Source organism: Triticum dicoccoides, chromosome 4A (genome assembly GCF_002162155.2).
Source record: "Triticum dicoccoides isolate Atlit2015 ecotype Zavitan chromosome 4A, WEW_v2.0, whole genome shotgun sequence".
NCBI classification, from domain to species: Eukaryota; Viridiplantae; Streptophyta; class Magnoliopsida; order Poales; family Poaceae; genus Triticum; species Triticum dicoccoides.
Genome location: NC_041386.1, coordinates 309,236,886 through 309,257,753, shown reverse-complemented (window position 1 = coordinate 309,257,753; position 20,868 = coordinate 309,236,886).

Below are 20,868 nucleotides of genomic sequence, written 5' to 3'. Positions count from 1 at the left end.
TGTTCCGGAGCTCCGCCGTAAGGGGCAGCGATCATGGAGGGCTTCTACATCATCATCAAAACCCCTCCGATGAAGTGTGAGCAGTTTATTTCAGACTTACGGGTCCATAGTTAGTAGCTAGATGGCTTCTTCTCTCTTTTTGGATCTCAATACAATGTTCTCCCCCTCTCTCGTGGAGATCTATTCGATGTAATCTTCTTTTTGTGGTGTATTTGTTGAGACCGATGAATTGTGGGTTTATGATCAAGTCTATCTATGAATAATATTTGAATCTTCTCTGAATTCTTTTATGTATGATCGGTTATCTTTGCAAGTCTCTTCGAATTATCAGTTTGGTTTGGCCTACTAGATTTGTTGTTCTTGCCATGGGAGAAGTGCTTAGCTTTGGGTTTGATCTTGCGGTGTCCTTTCCCAGTGACAGAAGGGGCAGCAAGGCACGTATTGTATTGTTGCCATCGAGGATAACAAGATGGTTTTTTTATCATATTGCATGAAACTATCCCTCTACATCATGTCATCTTCCTTAAGGCGTTACTCTGTTTTTAACTTAATACTCTAGATGCATGCTGGATAGCGGTCGATGAGTGGAGTAATAGTAGTAGATGCAGGCAGGAGTCGGTCTACTTGTCTCGGACGTGATGCCTATATACAAGATCATACCTAGATATTCTCATAACTATGTTCAATTCTGTCGATTGCTCAACAGTAATTTGTTCACCTACCGTAGAATACTTATGCTCTTGAGAGAAGCCACTAGTGAAACCTATGGCCCCCGGGTCTCTTTCTCATCATATCAATCTCCATCACTTTATTATTGCTTTGCTTTTACTTTGCTTTTACTTTTTACTTTGCATCTCTATACCAAAAATACCAAAAAATATTATTTATCATCTTTATCAGATCTCACTTTCGTAAGTGACCGTGAAGGGATTAACAACCCCTAAGCGCGTTGGTTGCGTTGAGCTATTGTTTTTGTGTAGGTACGAGGGACTCGAGCGTAGCCTCCTAGTGGATTGATACCTTGGTTCTCAAAAACTGAGGGAAATACTTACGCTACTTTGCTGCATCATCCTCTCCTCTTCGGGGAAATCCAACGCAATGCTCAAGAGGTAGCAAGTGCTATCAAACATCACAACTTAACTGGGTGATTATAAAGATGCTCTATAGGTGTCTCTGAAGGTGTTTATTGGGTTGGCATAGATCAAGATTAGGATTTGTCACTCAGAGTATCGGAGAGGTACCTCTAGGCCGCAACTAATGATGCATTACGAAACGAGTAAAGAGACTTGCCGGTAACAAGATTGAACTAGGTATGTGAAGGAGAATATTCCCTAGAGGCAATAATAAAGTTGTTATTTATATTTCCTTATATCATGATAAATGTTATTCATGCTAGAATTGTATTAACTGGAAACTTAGTACATGTGCGAATACATGGACAAACAGAGTGTCCCTAGTATGCCTCTACTTGACGAGCTCGTTAATCAAAGATTGTTAAGTTTCCTAACCATAGACATGTGTTGTCATTTGATGAACGAGATCGCATCATGAGAGAATGATGTGATGGACAAGACCCATCCGTTAGTTTAGCATTATGATCGTTTACTTTTATTGCTATTGCTTTCTTCATGACTTATACATATTCCTCTAACTATGAGATTATGCAACTCCCGAATACCGTAGGAACACCTTGTGTGCTATCAAACGTCACTTAGTAACTGGGTGATTATAAAGATGCTCTACAGGTGTCTCCGAAGGTGTTGGTTTGGCATAGATCGAGATTAGGATTTGTCACTCCGTGTATTGGAGAGGTATCTGTGGGCCCTCTCGGTAATGCACATCATTATAATCCTTGCAAGCAATGTGAATAATGAGTTAGTTGTGGGATGATGCCTTACGGAACGAGTAAACAGACTTGCCAGCAACGAGATTGAACTAGGTATGATGATACCGATGATCGAATCTCGGGCAAGTAACATACCGATGACAAAGGGAATGACATATGTTGTGATGCGGTTTGACCGATAAAGATCCTCGTAGAATATGTAGGAACCAATATGAGCATCCAGCTTATGCTATTGGTTATTGAGCAGAGATGTGTCTCAGTCATGTCTACATACTTCTCGAACCCGTAGGGTCCGCACGCTTAACATTCGATGATGATTTGTATTATGAGTTATGTGTTTTGGTGACCGAAGTTTGATTGGAGTCCCGAATGAGATCACGGAAGGTTATATACAGACACTGGAATGGTTCCAAAGAGGTTCGAGGATTTTTCGGAGTACCGGGAGGTTACCCGACCACCCCGGGAAAGTTAATGGGCCTAATGGGCCATAGTGGAGAGGAGGAGGCAGCCACTGAGGTGATGCGCACCCCCCAAGCCCAATCCGAATTGGACAAGGGGTGGGGGCGCGGCCCCCCTTTCCTTCTCCCTCTCCTCTCTTTCCCATTCCCCCCTCTCCGTTTGAAGGAAGGTGGGGGGGGGGGGCGACTCCCACTAGGAGTGGAGTCCTAGTAGGACCCTCCCCTTGGCGCAACCCTCCAAGGCCGGCCGCCTCCTCCCCCTCTCCTTTATATACGGGGAGGGGGGCACCCCAAAGGTGCAAATGTTGTTCTCTTTGTCGTGTGCGGTGCCCCCCTCCACAGTTTACTCCTCTGGTCATAGCATCGTAGTGCTTAGGCGAAGCCCTATGCGGATCACATCACCATCACCGTCACCAGGCCGTTGTGCTCTCAGAACTCTCCCTCGACCCTCTACTGGATCAAGAGTTTGAGGGACGTCATCGAGCTGAATGTGTGCTGAACACGGAGGTGTCGTACGTTTGGTACTTGAATCGGTTGTATCATGAAGACGTTCGACTACATCAACCATGTTAACCTAATGCATCTCCTAGATAGATCTTGCGTGATCGTAGGATTTTTTTTTGAAATTACATGGTATGATCCCCAACAGTATGATGATACCGACGATCGAATCTCGGACAAGTAACATACCGATGACAAAGGGAATAACATATGTTGTTATTGCGATTTGTCCGATAAGGATCTTCACAGAATATGTAGGAATCAATATGAGCATCCGAGTTCCGCTGTTGGTTATTGATCGGAGATGTGTCTCGGTCATGTCTACATAGTTCTCGAACCCATAGGGTCAGCACGCTTAACATTTGATGACAATTTGTATTATGAGTTATGTGTTTTGTTGACTGAAGTTTGTTCGGAGTCCTAGATGAGATCACAGGCATGACGAGGAGTCTCAAAATGGTCGAGAGGTAAAGATTCATATATTGGAAGGGAGTATTCGGACATCGGAATGGTTCCGAGTGATTCAGGTATTTTACCGGAGTACCGGGGGGTTACCGGAACCCCCCGGGGGAAGATATGGGCCATCGGAGGGAGGCTAACCAGCCCACAAGGGTCTAGTGCACCCCCCACAAGGGAGGAGGCCAAATTAGTTTAGGGAAGGGGGCGCCACCCCCCTTTCCTTCTCCTACTCCCTCTCCTTCCCCCTTTCCACCTCCAAGAGAAGGAAAAGAATGGGGGGGCGAACCCTACTAGGACTAGGAGTACTAGTAGGACTCCCCCTTGGCGCGCCCCCTCCTGGCCGGCCGCCTCCTCCTCCCTCCTTTATATACGGGGGCTGGGGGCACCCCAAAGGAACATCAATTGTTCTCTTAGCCGTGTGCAGTGCCCCCCTCCACAATTTACTCCTCCGGTCATAGCGTCTTAGTGCTTAGGTGAAGCCCTGCGCAGATCACATCACCATCACCGTCACCACACCGTCGTGCTGACGAAACTCTCCCTCGACCCTCTGCTGGATCAAGAGTTCGAGGGATGTCATTGAGCTGAACGTGTGCTGAACTCGGAGGTGCCATACGTTTAGTACTAGATCGGTTGGATCATGAAGACGTTCGACTACATTAACCACGTTAACCTAATAATTCCTCTTTCGGTCTATGAGGGTACGTGGACACACTCTCCCCCTCTCGTTGTTATGCATCTCCTAGATAGATCTTGCATGATCGTATGATTTTTTTGAAATTGCATGCTACATTCCCAAACAGTATGTCCATGCGGAGGTGGGATGCCTCTATACTTTTAAGTAAACAAGTTTCCCCCGGTAGGCTATCCTGCCGGTACCCACAGTTTTGTTGTCGCAAAGTTTGGCCTACCGGGCACAAATCTTGAAGAGGGACCAGCCCCCCGCCAGTCCATTTTCGTCAAAGGCCACTGCGACCATCCTGACCAAAGCAACATTCGAGTCGAGGGATGGGAGCACCTAAGTTTTGAAAGACAGCGAGGTTTTCTTATGCACAAGTCCTTACATACAGAACACATATGGATAAGAGAAAGAACTTATCTGTTCGGCTTGCCGGAGATGGCAGTGTAGGCTCGTCTTCTCATCTCCTCTTGGGGACCAAGTCCACTGCAGGAGCCTGCAGTTTATGGAGATTAAAATGATGTCGGATGCGATCTTATCTACACGAACATGCGATGCTCCTGATATGCTTATGCATGCATGCAACTTGTCGGGGGCCCCATTGCTTCATTTATTTCTCTGTTGCTCAGGGTCTGCACCTGGCTTTGTACAAGGGGTTACATGCAACTTAGGCAAGGCCTGTGCAAAAGGGTGGCTGCCGGGTAGGGCCCGACAGCCGTGCCTTACAGGTGGAACTTGCGAAGATGCTTAATATTCCATGAGTTTTGCAATTGAATGCCATCTCCAGTCTCTAGACGGACTGCGCCAGGTCTGGTGACTCGTACTACCCGATAAGGGCCTTCCCACTTTGGCGTCAACTTGTTTTTACCGTTGGTGGACTGAACGCGCCTAAGGACAAGGTCGCCTTCCTCAAAACACCGGGCATGAACCCTGCGGCTGTGTTAGAGACGGAGGGTTTGCTGGTAGAATGCAACACACGTAGCATCCTGGAGATGGTTCTCCTCCAGAAGCATAACATCGTCAAACCGGTGCTGATCCTGCGCTACTTCATCATAGGCAAGCACTCAAGGTGACCCGTCAATGAGTTCCGTTGGGTTAACTACTTCTGCCCCATACACTAGGGAGAAGGGAATCTACCTGGTAGCTCCATTTGGTGTGGTTTCGAGGGACCAAATAACCACCGACAGCTCAATGATCCATTGCCTTACACACTTCTGCAGCTTATCAAATGTTCTTGTCTTGAGTCCTCGCAACACTTCAGTGTTCACCCTCTCAGCTTGTCCATTGCTTCTTGATGTGCAATAGAAGCAAATGAGATCTTGCTTCCGAAGGCATGAACATATTGCATGAAGGTGCGGCTCGCGAATTGGGTGCCGTTGTCAGTGATGATCCGGGAAGGGACCCCGTAGAGGCAAACCAATCCTTTCAAGAACTTGATAGCTGACTGAGCAGTCACCTTTCTCATGGCTTCTACTTACGGCCACTTTGTAAACTTGTCGATTGCAATGAATAAGAATTCAAAGCCCCAGGCAGCACGGGGGAAAGGGCTGAGGATATCGAGCCCCCAGACCAAAAACGACCATGACAAAGGGATTGTGTGAAGAGCTTGGGCAGGCAGATGGGTGTTCTTGGAATGGAACTGGCAGGCTTCACATTTGGTGACTAGCTCGACCGCATCTTGGAGGGCTATGGGCCAGTAGAATCCTTGCTGGAATGCTTTCCCAACCAAAGCCCTTGATATAATGTGGGAGCCACACAATTCCTTTGCTTCTTCTCGGCTAATGCACTTCAATTTCACACCATTGGGACTTCTTCTGTGTAGTTTGTCATTGACGAACTGATACAAACTAGCCCTAAGGGATACTCTTTCAACTTCTTCTTGCTCTTCGGGAAGTTCCCCGGTTTGGAGGAAATGAACTATGTGTCGTGCCCAAGTTGGAGCCTGGGGCTCGTCAACAAGGACTAGTGGAACCTCCTCCTTCATGGTAGCGCGCCCCTTGACCATGAGGACCGGTGGTCTGGTGGAAGGAGGTAGCTCCCTAGCTGAAGAGGAGTTGTTCCCATCAAGCTCTCTGCCGGGAGCCCTAGGAGGCTCTACCAGGAGAGGCTTGCCGGAGTCCAATTTCCTCCCCTTCCAGGCCATTGTTGCCGGGGATACGGAGGGCTGAGTAAGGTGGAGAACAAAAGTTCCTAGTTCCACAGGAAGCTTTTGTGCAGCACACTTTGACACATGATCAACAATGCTATTTTCTGCATCGGGTACGTGCTCTGTTTCCAATCCATCGAAGCGCTCCTCCAGCCTTCTCACTTCCTCAATGTATGCCTCCATCAATGGACTTTGGTAATACTTGTTGACTTGTCTCACCACAAGTTGTGAATCTCCTTGAATGATCAGCTTCTCGATCCCAAATTCTGTTGCAATTCTGAGCCCGACAAGGAGACCTTTATGTTCTGTAGTATTGTTGGTCGCCTCCTCCCAGGGGAAAATGCATCTGGATGACGTACTTTAGGTGCTCTCCAGTGGGAGCAACGAGAAGCACACCAGCCCCTGCACCTTGTAGGGAGAAGGCAGCATCGAAATACATGATCCTTTCTTGGGGTGCTTCCTTGCTAGGGACAACTATCTCTAGTACCTTTTCATCAGGGGTTGGTGTCCATTCTGTAATAAACTCTGCCAATGCTCTGCTCTGAATTGTTGATGTGCTTTCAAACTTCATGCCAAAGTTGGATAACTCCAATGCCCACTCCACTATTCTGTTGGTAGTCTCAGGGTTTTGGATTATCCTTTGCAAAAGGAAGCGAGTGACAACCGTGATCTCGTGGGCTTGGAAGTAGTGGCGCAGTTTCCTTGAGGCCATGATAAGGCCAAAAATAAACTTGCACACTAGAGTACCTGGATCTAGCCCCCTACAATAGGGAGCTGATGAAGTATACTAGGTGATGCACCACTTTCTTCCATGGCGCATCCTTGGGGTTGCCTCCGCTGCTATGCTCTCCTCTATCTTGCTCCATATCTGGCCTTGCTGGGCTGTGCTCGCTCTCTCCCCCTGAAGGGACACTGGCTGAGGCTACTGCCTCTTCCACTTCCCCTTGCACCACTAGTGCTACACTAACCACTTGATTAGTTGCCACTAGGTATAGCAACAACGGATCTTGTGGTTTGGGAGCAACCAAGGTGGGCATAGAAGACAAGTAGGTCTTCAAATCTTGTTGTGCTGCGTCTGCTTCTGGAGTCCACTTCATGGGTCCTGCAATCTTCAAGATTTTCAAGAACGACAAGGCACGCTCGGCAGACCTAGAGACGAATCTGCTAAGCGCGGCAACACACCCTGCCAAATGCCTCACATCCTTAACTGTCTTAGGTGCCTAAATCTGCTCAATAGCCTTAATATTATTGGGGTTGGCCTCTATCCTGTGATGGGAGACAAAGAAACCAAGTAGCTTGCCGGAGCGAACACCAAATACACACTTCTCCGGGTTCAGCTTCATGTTGATCTTGTGCAGGTTAGCAAACATGTCTTCTAAGTCCTGGATGAGGGTCGATCTGTCCTTGGTTTTAACCACAATAACAACCATGTAAGCTTCCATGGTCCCGTGCTACTGTGATTCAAAACCAATTTGAACTGCTCTTGCAAAAGTGGATCCGACACTATTTAACCTGAAAGGCATTTGCAAGATGTAGTATGTGCCACATGGGGTGATGAATGGGGTCTTCTCTTCGTCTTCCTTGGACATAAAGATTTGGTGATGTCCAGAGTATGCATCCAGAAAGGAGAGCAAATCACACCCGAAAGTGGAATCCACAATCTGGTCGATGCACGGCAAGGGAAATGGGTCCTTCGGGCATGCCTTGTTCAAATCTATGAAATCTATGCAAAGCCTCCATTCCCCATTAGCCTTGCGCATGACCACTGGGTTTGCTAACCACATTGGATATAACACTCCTCTGACCAAACCAGCTGCCTCAAGTTTCTTGATTTCCCCAACAATGAACTGCTACCGCTCCCAGGCTTTCTTTCGGACCTTCTGCTTGATGGGTCAGTCATGTGGACAGATAACAAGGTGGTTCTCGATTACATCCCGCGGGAAGGCAACAAGCACGCTTTCCTATTTGTCATCAAGGGTGGCACTGATAGTGAAAGTACCATCAACGCCAGCTAGCCCTGCTAGGACCTTTTTCACATGAGGTGCAGCAGCCTTGGATCTCTTACTATTGTAATTCTCCGGCAAGTCATCAGCAGGCGCATCATACTCCGAAGAGGTACATTTCCTGGATTCCTTGCTGGCATCCCTACCAGCCTTCTTCTTCCCATTGCTTTCCGTGGCAGGAACTGTGGCTTTGGCGGCATCTGCCGTGGCAGCGTCCCGGTGATCTTGTCCATGCAAATGATTGCGTCCTTCTTGTCTGACGGATTGGAAATGATGCCCACCGGCCCTGGCATCTTCAAGGTGTTGTAGGCATAGTGGGATGCCGCCATGAATTTGGCCAAAGCTAGGAGTCTAAGGATTCCGTTGTATGGCAGGGGGAGGTCGACCACATCAAACACAACCTTCTTAGTCCGGTAATTCAACTCTCCCCCAAATGTCACCAGCAATGTGATCATTCCCTTAGGATGACTCCTGCCGGGGTTGATTCCTTAAAACGTGCCCATGACCTCGAGCTCTCCCTATCCTATCTGGAGTTTGCTGATGACCTTTGGGGAAATCAGATGCAACCTAGCCCTGCTGTTAACCAACATATTTGTGACCTTGAGGTTGCAGATTGTTGGTGAGACCAACAACGACAAGCACCCTACCGCGGTGGTGCGGTCTGGGTGGTCCTCTTCGTCAAAGGTGATGGGCGTGCGTGACCACTTGAGTGGCTTCCGACAGTCTACCGCTAGCTCCACAACATTAACTTCATGCACCCACCATTTCAGCTGGCGTTGAGAGGAGGCAGAGATGCACTCCCATTAGTGCACAGGGCGTTAGTGGCCTTCTGGAATGCTTGCCCGCTGGTTTCCTCTTCATTCCCTCCATCACTTTCATCATTGCAATATTCCTTCTCACGACCTCTGGCGGTTTTCCTTGATTCCGAGGAGCCTTGCTGGGGCGACTTGCTTCGCCGCCTTGGCCCTTATCGCTAGCGCCATTCTGACCTTTCTCCTTATCACACTTCTCATACTCAGCCCTCATCTTCTTGATGAGTTGTTCAACTTGATGACACTCTTGGAGATCGTGACCCTTGGTCTGATGAATCTTGTAGTACGGCCCATCACCTTTCCCAACCTTCTAGGCAGCTGCAGCCTCCCGGCAGCCAGTGCACATGGCAACTTCCTTGCCGGGGGTTTCCGCCTTGGCCTTCTTGCCGATACTCGGTGTGCCCGATCCCTCAACGGTCATTACTGCCTTATCCTTGCGCCTCTTGTTACGCTTCTTGTACTTCTTCTTCTCACTGGTGGCCTTGTTGTCATCCTCTGAGTCGATGTCGACGCCATCTTCTTCTCCAGGGAGTTTCCTCCCCTCCTCCACCCGATCACACTTTTCCACCAAGGTGTAAAGCTTCTTCAAAGTTTGGGCAACCGAACGTTCATCTTGGAACGTATCCGACGATTGCGCACGTTGGATTGGAACGCAGCTATCATAGCTGCCGGGTGGATATCTGGAATATTTCTGTGGAGTCGGATAAACCTCTGCATGTACTTCCTCAGGGTCTCTCCTTCCTTCTATGGGGGAAGCCGCAAATCGCTGGGCCACCATGGTTCTTGATGGCTGCCCGTAAAGGCACCAACGAACTCATGGCACAGGTCAGCCCAGGTCGAGATGGAGTTGTCTGGCAGCTGCATTAGCCAAGACCTCACGTTCGGCTTGAGTGCCAAAGGGAAGTACTTGGCAAAACCCTTCTCATCTCTTCCCACGGCAGCTTGAACAACGATGGTGTAGATGCTCCAGAACTCTGCCGGGTTTAGTCTCCCATCATACTTCTCTGGTATCTCTGGCTTGAATGTGCGAGCGGATAACCAACAGACTTGCCGCAGCTCACAGGTGAAGGCAGGGCACCCAGCCTCAAAAGGCAGGTAACCGCCACTACCGAGTGCAGGCTCGTCGACGTTGGGGTCATCGCGTCCATTAGACTGGTGGTAGTTGTTGCGGCGTCGCTCGATGGTGATGCATGCGCCCTCCCTCTGACTGTCCTCTGGGGCTCGCCATTGGCCTTGACATGCTTGAGGATCAGATGAAGCCATCAAGACATCATCAAGCTCTTGGTCGCGTGGCCCTCGTGCTGCTTGCCATGGTGGGGATTACACCGTGGGGGTGGCCCCTTCTGCATGGCCAGCAACGTGGCCTATTGTCGTCATCTCGGGAGGCTGTGGCGGGCCAGCTCGCTGTGAGCCTCCAGCCTCGGCAAAGCCAATCAGGCTCTGCATGGTGGCTCCCCACTCATCCATCTGATCAGCTGCCGGCGGAAATCTCAGCTGCATCTAGGCCCGTGCCATGGCCTCCGAAGCAGCAATTGGCATAGGTGAGGATGATGTAGACCGCAACATTACCTGGCTCCTGATGGTGCTAGTAGTGGCTGCGGCAGGCTCCTGCCAGTTTTGAGCCAGTCGCTTGGATGGTGTGGTGACGAGGCGATGGCACATGTGAATCAATGGCCCCATCCGGAGCATTGGCTGGGCCAATTTGCTCCGGGGGCGGTGCATGTCCTGCGACCGCGCCCACGGCAGGGGCGGCCGGAGGATTGCGATTTGCCTCAGGGCGAACGTCACCACCGTGGCTATGCCCCTCGGCTAGGAAGGGAGGGACAGAAGGAATAATCTCTCTACCCATACCTCGTGGAGCGTGATCACCAGGATGTTGTTGGTGTTGTCCTTCTCCGGTGCCTCCCGCTCCTGCTACGACTGCGGGGGAGGCCGTAACAATGCCGCCTGCATGGCCCACGTCCCCCGCAGCGTCCACACCTCCATGCGTCCCCACGGTCCCCGTGACGTCGGCGGTCACGGCAGCGGGGCTTTCGAGGTGGACTGGTGAGCTGTGGCACCGGGCTTCTTCTTGAGCGCCATATTCGATGGAGCCGTCGATGATGAAAATGGCGATGAAGGTGACACACTGCTTAAGCTCTCTGGTTCGCGCAAGTGAATGCCCCTATCTGGCGCGCCAAAGATGTCATGGGAAACTACGGCCAACTATGGGTCCATGAGCCCTTTTGGTTCGGCGGGGGGATGAGCACATTGCACAAAGAGAGGAGAAGCATAACACAACAGGGAAGAGATCACACGAGCTGTTTTACCTAGGTTCGGGCTGCCGTGAGGCGTAAAACCCTACTCCTGCTTTGGTGGATTGATGGTGGAGAATGTAGCACTCTTGCCCAGCAGGGTTGCCTCGGGGCGAGAGTAGCTACGCGTATATGAATATGCAAGGGTCGAATCCTGTCTACGGTTGCCATGGGCCTCCTTCTATAGATAAAGGGCTCACCAAAATGGCTAATCAATCTTTTACACACTGATTAGATAGAAAACAATGCTATCATACCTAACTCTGCAGGCGGATAGAGCGCATTAAATGCACCGCTCAGTGTCACATCACAGTGTGCCCCGCAAGCCTTGCCGGACTGTTTTGCCAGCTTCGTGCCTGCTTGCTTGACATGTCTTAAGACGGGTGTCATTTGGAGGTGTTTTCCATACGAAGTGGCTGCCATGTAGCACGAAGCAGCCACTTAGTCACTCAGGGGATTGACACCAAACCGATCGATGACTTGCGTCACTGTCAGGTGGTGCGGTGGAGCAGTTCGCCTCCGCAAGCCCTGGCAGGCCTGCCGGGACGATCTATAGGCTTGCTTGCAGGGTAACGCCGACCTCGCCAGGATCGCCTGCCCGGCAAGGGAGGTTTTTCCCTTAGGGATATCTTGCTTCTCTGGCTCGACTTGGTCTTCTTGATTTGCACTTTGATTCTTCAAAGGGCCGATCCTTAGTTCTTGGTCTGGTCTTGGGTGCTGCGAACTTGTCCTTAGGCCTATGCACAGTCTGGGAAACGGACCCAGGGTTTGTTGCACCGACAACATGGGTCAAGTGCAAGACAATCTAAGCATAACATGCATAGGGTGTAGTGAGTATAGTGTGGCACTCAACACAATAGAAAGAGCAATTGTTCATCATGTGTGACGCAATCAAGGCAAGCATGTAGCAATGAATGGGACATGACATATGTGAAGTGATGACATTGTTGCAACCAAGCATATGATAGTAACAAGTAATTGAAGAATTGGATGCAACACACCAGGTATATATGTCATGAAGCATGGCAAAGTGATACGAGCACCACAACATCAATTGATGATGCTACTCAATCTGAGCTAGTGAAAGAATTACGGAACGGAAAAGTTGTAGAAAATAATGACGTGCATGCAGCCATATTTCATCTAGGAAAAGATGATCGTGTGTGTCATTTGTGTGGACCAAGAATAAATTCTTTAATTAACAGGCCAACTATCAATTCCGTGGTGCATGCATTACATTCAAGAAATGTGATTGACAAGTTGATGCATGGTTGTATTGTATGAACATATTTGGACTATAAAAAACTAGGATGCTAGGGTGGATTGAATCAGTAGTTAAAATCGAACTATAAGCTAATAGATCTACAACAAAGGAGGAGACCAGATATAAAAAGAGAGCCTTTACGTGACAAGGTGGAGCCAAAGTTTCGTACTCCACCTGATTGGATATGGATTGGCTCAATTGATCTTAGTTTGCATCGCGAGGGACTTATGTTGCATGCAAGTTAATTAGTCATTTTGGATTCCAGGTCCAAATAAAAAAAGATATATTTCCTTTTGAGTTGTGCTAGTTTGCCACGTACGTCAGTTTTGATTATGTTAGGATTTAGTCTCTGGATTTTTCTTAGCGTATGGGAGTTCAACCATATAAAAGGCCAGGCTTTGGCCGATGTAAGTTTAGTTTTTGTTTATCCGTGAGTTATGAAAAAACTTAGAAAATGTCCATGTTTTGGACGACCCAATTGTGAGTATTTTCTCTGATTTTCCATCGAGAAAATCTACTAGCGATGGAGGGTTGATCATCATATTGAAACCTACGTGTTGATCCCAAGGGATCATTATTTTTGTTAGTGTATTTTCGTACATGGGTGAAAATTATTATTGGAGGTTGCAAGCAGGAACAAGGCGAAAGAATTCTAGATCAAATATCGCCGTGAAAGATCGGGCCATCTACACGCGCGAATTAGCATCTCGCTAGTTTGTGCCTCATCAAGTGGCATCCAGAGCTAAGGTTAGTCGCGGTGATTCGGTTTGCAATATTGTCTGCGAAGGTGAGCATCAACATGTTGAGTAAGAACATATTGATGGAGGAGGAAGGCATTGGCGATGTCGTTCTTTTTCACATTCTTTGCGTCGCGAAGGAGCGATGTGTCAATTTGACAATGGATGAAGGTTCTGTGGTCAACATGGTAAGCATCGAGGTGGTGAAAAAATGGGGCTGAATATGGCGCCTCTTGAAATACCGTACACACTAAGGTGGTTCAAAGGTGAAATAAAAATTACACATCGGATTTTGCTAATTTTTTATTTGGGAAAATATTGTTGTACAAAATTTTCCCAGGTTTGTCCAGTGCCCATGGTGTCTTGCCATTTCCTACTTGGTAACCCATGGTGCATGTGCGTTGGGGCTGTTCGGAATGTCAAGAAAAATAGTTTATCTATATCATAGAAGGGTCAAAAACAATTTATTCCTATGCCAGTGGATGTGTTCACGAAGGGTTGGAAAAGTCGTTTGATAAAAAGAAGAGAAGAGGAAGTAAAATCAAAGGAAGAATTTGATGCACCGATGAAGCGGCTGAATCTTTTGGTGGAGAAGGTGTAGGAGGATAGTGGTGCAAAGGGGCAACGATGGAGTGTTTTAAAACCCAGTGCAAGAACAAGGATCCTTCATGCAAGATGATAATTGATGGCGACAACTTTACCAATGCCATTAGCAAAGATTTCGTGCATGCATTGGGTTTGTCCATGTGGCGGCACCCCCAACCGCACCACATGGAGTGGCTATATGGCTCCGGAAAATTAAATATTACACATAAGGCATGTGTGCTATTTGTTGTTGGAATTATATTGAAAAGGTGGAATGTGATGTTTTGCTGATGTATGCATGTCAGTTGTTATTGGGAAGACCGTGGCAGTTTGATCATGATGTGGTGCATGCAGGAAAATCCAACACTTATACATTCATGCATGATGGAAAGAAGCACTAAAAGTGCGTTAAGTCGACTAGAGGGGGGTGAATAGGCGACTTTTATAAATTCTTCACCAAGGAATTTCAGGGTGAGGGAATTCCTAAGCGAAGAACTACTTGCAGCGGAATAAGTACTCATATGCAGACACGACATAACATAAGCATGGACATCATGATGGATTGGAAACAAAACACAAAGTACAGAAAGTGTAAGGACAGGATAAAACCGAATGAAGACAAACATACTGAAAAAATTGAACTGAGGAAATTGAGAAAGTCTTCAGTCAAAGCCTTCAAACATATATGAACAAGCACACAACACAGTAATGAGGAAATGAAGGGGTTGAGGAAATAGAACCAGTAAGCTTGGTGAAGACAATGATTTGGTAGACCAGTTCCAATTGTTGTGATTGTTATATGTTTGGTTAGAGCGGCTAGGTATTTAAACCTAAGGACACACAGTCCTCACCGTATTCTCCTTGAACTAAGGTCACACAGACCTCGTCCAATCACTCGTGGTAAGTCTTCAGGTGACTTCCAAACCTTCACAAACTTGGTCACTCGGCGATCCACAGTTTCCTCTTGGATGCTCTAGACCATGACACCTAACCGTCTAGAGGATGCACAATCCTCAAAGGTAACAAGCATTGGTTCCACATAGGAACAATCTCTTAAGTGATGCTCAATCACTTTGGGTTTGTAGGTGTTTGGTTTGGGGTTTTGGGTTTTTCCTCACTTGATGATTTTCGCTCAAAGTCCTCGGAGGATGGGATGCTCTCAATGACAAGTGTTAGTTTCTCGTGGAGCAGCCAACCAGCTAGTTGTTGTAGGGAGCGTCTATTTATAGCCTAGGGAGCAGCCCGACATGATAAGACATAAATGCCCTTCAATGAGATGATCGTTAGGTGGGTAGATATTTTGGGACAACTGGAGTGTAGCACATCAACGGTCGGAAATTTGGCTATCAAATTCCTCAGGGCTATCATGTTCCTCACTTGTAGGCAATCCGCACTGGAGAGTTCCTCACTCCTCAGTCAGAACAAATTTTCCTCAGAGACCAGAAGAACTTTATCTCTGTCACTGAAGAAATTGTTTGTACTGTATGAGATTTCCAATGGTTCACATGAAGGGATTGGTAGGTGTAGGATTTTGAGATGAGCATCACTTGGAAACTTTTCCTTAGTTTTACCTCAACCCCCTTTAATAGTACGGTGTTTCCTATGACTCAAGAAAGAGAAAATGAAACTACGAAAACATAAGTCTTCACGCTTCATGTTCCTCGCCTGAATATCAAGTCTTCATGATCACACCAATTTCTTCACTTTTAATGTCTTCAGAAAGTATTTAGAAATCTGAAGTCTTCAGTCGAAGACATTCATTTTTAGGGGTCGACTTTCTCTGGAAATATCAAACTCCTCATAGACTTATAGACCTGTGTACACTCAAAAACACATTAGTGTCGTGGTTCTAACTCTGACAGTGATGTAGGGGGGTGAATATGGAGAGGCTAGATCTTAGCTATTGGGAAGTTGTTACACGCAAGGTTTACGAGTTCAGGCCCTTCTCAGAGGAAGTAATAGCCCTACGTCTCGGAGCCCGGAGGCGGTCGACTGGATTATGCGTGTATGGATTACAGGGGTGCGAACCCTTCATACTGAGGAGGGGGGTGGCTTATATAGAGTTCGCCGGCCCCCTCCTGCCCTCAGTAATGCAGGGTTTAAGGTACATTTAAGGTTGGGCGTTACTGGTAACGCCCCTAATAAAGTGCTATAATGATCATAAATACTACCTAACAGCCGACCGTTTGCCTGCAAAGTGACTTTAGGTCTCCTGGCAGTCGAGTGGTTGGCTTCATGGTCGAGTGATAGCTTCTTGGTCGAGTGTCTTGAACCCGTCGAGTGGGATACCTTCAAGTCGATTGAAAGGTGACTTCTTCTAGGGATGTCCTTGGGTAGAGCTCTTTGGACGGGTCCGTGCCCCTACCCTAGGTACATAGCTTCATCATTAGCCCCCGAATGGATCGAGGTTAGAGTGGGGAAAGAGTTGGGGATCTTTCCGACTGGTTCTTCGGGCTACACGAGTGCCTCGTTTCGGGCCGATCGTCACGGATGACGTGATCAACCTCTTTCAGTCGCCTTGATCCATTCTAGGCCTTTCATCAAGTGAATTTCTTTGCTTGTGACATGCCGAGTGTCGGCGCGAGCGAGGTCTTCTGTTTTTGGCAAGTTGTTCTGTGGCCCGCGGATGTCGCGGGATTCGGATTTTGGGAAGCGCGCGGGACGGGAGCAGACGCAGTAATCGGAAGCGATAAAGCAGAAGTTCCTCAATCTCCGCGTCGCCTTTTTCGCCACGTACTGCGTGCGCGTCTGCTGCGGGATTTGACTGGATAGCCTGGGCCTACCAGTCAGCCACTCGGGAGCGGCCCCTTATAAGTTGCCGGCTCGGGGTTTCCAAGCCGTGCACTCTCTTCTCCTTCCTTCTTCCTCTCTCCCTTCGCCAGTCCTCCCGCTACCTCTGCTCTCACCCTAGCGCCGCGAGCCCGTGTGAGATCTCGCCGGCGACGATGGTGAAGGGCAAGACCACTGCTTTGGAGCGCGCGAAGAAGGCGGCGGCGGCGGGGAAAGGGAAGAGGTCTGCTCGGGGCGGATCCTCCTCCAGGACCGCTCTGCCCAAAGGTTGGATCCAGGGCGACTGGATGCCATTGGTGCTCCGGCAAGAGGATCTCGACGATATGGTCGAGGGGGGAGTCATTCCCCACGAAGCTGCGCGTCTTCCGGGGGGAGATATCGAACCTCAACCCCGCGACGGTGAGTGCGTGCTCCTAGCCACCCACATCGACCGAGCGTTTTCTCTGCCGCCCCATCCTTTCTTCCGGAGTTTCCTGAATTTCTTCGGAGCGCAGCTCCACCACTTCACTACCAACTCCATTGTCTACCTTGCTGCTTTCATCTCCATGTGTGAGGCTTTCTTGGGTTGTCGACCCCATTGGGGACTCTTCAAACACATCTTTACCTGCCGTTCTCAATCGGTCAAGAAGGCTAAGTCAAGTGACAAGAGGACGCAGGTGATCCAGCTGTGCGGGGGCCTGGCGATCCAGACGAGGGGGAAGAGTTGTTTTCCATCTATCACCTTCTCGGAGTCGGTCCGTGGCTGGTAGTCGACCTGGTTCTACTGCAAGGACGAGGCGACCCCAGGATAGTCGATTGGTCTTCCTCTTTTTTCCCTCGACCGAGCCGAGAAGCCTGCCTCTCTGAAAGTCACGCCGGAGGAAAAGGCCCAAGTCAAGATGCTGGCAGGTCGAGTGGTTGAGCTTGTCCGCGAGGGCGTGACTGGTATGGACCTGCTGGAGGTCTTCCTTCAAAGGTGCATCCAACCGCTCCAGGCCCGCGACCACCCGATGTGGCTGTATTCGGGTCTTGACGACACCACTCGGGTCCACCCGGAGGAGGTCACCGACGAGATGGTGGAGGGGTGGCTGTCGAGCATCACGGGGAACAAAGACAACCCCCGAGGAGCCAGGAGGGTAATCCCACTCGACAACTCGTATGAGGTGGACCAGGTATGTCTTTGTGCTCCCGACTGATATCTTGTCTTCTGTATTGTTCTTCTTTGAATAAGTCGATTGACTTTCGTCTTGTCTGTTGTTTTCCAGGCGACCAACGAGATGTACTCGACGCCCAACGGGGCACAGGGGTCGACTGAGGAAGGGGAGGCGAGCGGAGGCGAGAGCAGGGACGACCAAGGCGAGTGGGAGTCCGACGGTGAGGGAGAGGGACGCGACGACATCTTCCCCAGCGAAGGGGAGGAGGAGGAGGTTGACCCCCCCCCCCCGCCCGGAGGGGCGATCCAAGCTCACCCACGATCCAGCGCGGGAACGTGGCAAGGCGACCGCTCCTGTTGGGCAGTCGTCGAAACGCCCTCGGACTTCTTCTCCTCCGCCGACTGGGAAGGCTCCCAAGCATCCACGAGCGACGCCATCCAAGCCGCCCAAGGCTCTGCCTAAGATGAAGATAGCTGTTCCTACCATTTCCGGGTAATAATAAGACTTGCTTTCCTTTGTCGGCCGGGGACGGATCCTTGGTCGATTCACTGAGCCAACTGATTGACTTTCGAGATTTGCAGCGGTGCTACTTCTGAGGTCTCCACTAGGAACGACGACCAAGAGATGGAGGACACTGTTACCTCCAACCCTGGTACGATTGCTGACGTCCTGCCTTTGAGTCGACTGAACCTTTATTGCTACTCTGGTCGATTGAATGTTTTCCTTGTAGCTCCTCCTCATGTTATCAACCTCCCGGATGATGAAGACAACGAACCGTTGAGAGTGAGGAGGCACAAGAGGGCGTCGGCTGACAAGACCCCCCAATCCGCTCCGGCGTCCGAGGCCGAGGCTCGGGATGGTGGTGACCTTCAGTGACCTTCGCCGTTCCTCTGGCGAGTGCGCGGCCCTCGTCGTCGACTGCGGATCCGTCTTCGCTTTTTGCCACATACCCCGTCCCTGAGGACCAAGCGGCTGCTGCAAAGGAGGCTATACGCCAGGTGGGGATCATGATGGAGCAAGTGAAGATGGCTTGGGAGGCCAGCCAAGCAGCCTATGACGCAAGGTCGGCTCTTCAGAGCAACGTCCAGGTCAGTCAACTCAACACTTGGTCTGTTATGATATGCTGTTTGGAGAGTCTCTTTTCCGAAGATCTTTGTATCTGTACACACACTGGGTGTGTCTGCCAATCCTTGGACAAGTGGGGGCATGCTAAGTGCACCCACTGGGTGTAGTCCCCGAGACTACGGTGGACTGCTGGCAGTCGACTATAGTCTTTACATTGTGTTGCTGTAGCTGTATTTCTTCACTCGGTTTGGTCGGGCCAGGTCGAGTGGAACTCTTTTTTTTTGGTCAAACCAGTGGGGGCACGCTGAGTGCACCCACTGGGTGTAGTCCCCGAGACTACTGTCGAATGTTTTTGATTCGGCTGTGGTCTTAGAAACGTCGTCATTGTCCCTTAGTTACTCGGAAGCAACTTATCTTGGACGTCTGTCGACTGATTTTGCTTTTACAGAAATCCTGCGAACTCGTAGCTCGCTATACTGAGTTGGAGAAGCAGAAGATTCAACTGAACCTTGATCTGGAGCTGGCCAGAACAGAGCTACAGAAGGTCAGAGACGGCGCCGCAGGTAAGACGACTTTGTCGATTGGTTAGTCTTTGGGCTTGAGTACCCTTTTGTTATTTCCGATTCAATCATCATTTCTTCGCAGAAAAATTGAACGAAGCTCTGGCGAAGAAGGATCAGGAATTGGCTGTTGCCCGTAAGGAGGCTGATGACAAGACCGCTCTGGCCGCACAGAAGCTGGCTTCGGTCGACCACTTAGAAGAAGAGAATACCAAGCTGAAGACCGCTCTGAATGAAGCCAACAGGGAGTGTTCACGTTGGAAGAAGGAGAACCTCACCCTGAGCGAGAAGCTGGAAGGCATCGCTCGTGGGAGGGACGACCTGGAGAGCTACTTGGGGAGCCTCGCCAAGAAGTTGTACCTTAAGCTTGAAGGTGCACATTTAGTTCCGACTGGTTTTTGTGTCGACTGAGTCTATGAAAATTGACTTATCCTTGGATCGTGTATGCAGAGCTTTGCCAGAATTTTGAAGAGGAGACTAGTCGAGTGGAGCCAAGCTTGGACCCTGTTAACTCTCTTGTGAAGGACGAGGCTGCAATGAACGTGCTTCATCTAGAGTCTCGTACTGCCAGCGTCGTTGACTATCTGGCTCGGCTGAAAGTGGCGATGTCGCGGATCGACACATCACTCTGGCCTGGGACGACGCTTCAGAACGACCTCGAGTCTATGATGGCTCGACTTAACGAAGTCCCAGGTCGAGTGGTGGAATGGAAGAAATCTTCTGCTAGATGTGGTGCTGATGTCGCTCTGTCTCTGGTCCGCGTCCATTGCAAGGAGGCGCGAGAAGAAAAGCTGGTGGCCATCCAAGTTGCCAATACCAGGAAGCACAGCTTTCAAGACTTCATGGAGACCTTCATCGCTGCTGCCACCCACATTGCCGACGGGATCGAATTGGATGAGTTCGTCGCCCCTTCCAGTCCTCCTCCCGAGGAGTGAAAAACTTTGAATTTACCTCGGGATGCCGAGTGGATTTGTAACCGTTTAAACTCCACTGAGCCGAGGGCTCGAGTACTTTGAGGTCTGGGATCTTCTGGGCTTTTTCTGAACTTGATTTCTCGTTGGATATCTTCACGGTTTGATTCGTCGAGCGGAACTTGATCTTCACTCGGAATAATCTTGTATTTGTGACGCAGCTCCAAGGGAGAAGGTAGCGGTCGACTCGCGGATTGGGTCGAGTCCTATACTTAGGCGAGCACTGGGCTGTAGCTAAGTCTCTAAGTGAGAGGTTTACTCTCCACTCGGTAGGATTTTTAAACACTTAGGCGAGCACTGGGCTGCAGCTAAGCCCCCGAGTGGGAGGTTTGCTCTCCACTCGGTAGGATTTTTTCAAACTTAGGCGAGTGCCGGACTGCAGCTAAGTCTCTAGGCAAGAGAACTTAGGCGAGTGCTGGACTGCAGCTAAGCCCCCGAGTGGGAGGATCACTCTCCACTCGGTAGGATTTTTTCAAACTTAGGCGAGTGCCGGACCGCAGCTAAGTCTCTAAGTGAGAGAACTTAGGCGAGTGCTGGACTGCAGCTAAGCCCCCGAGTGGGAGATTTG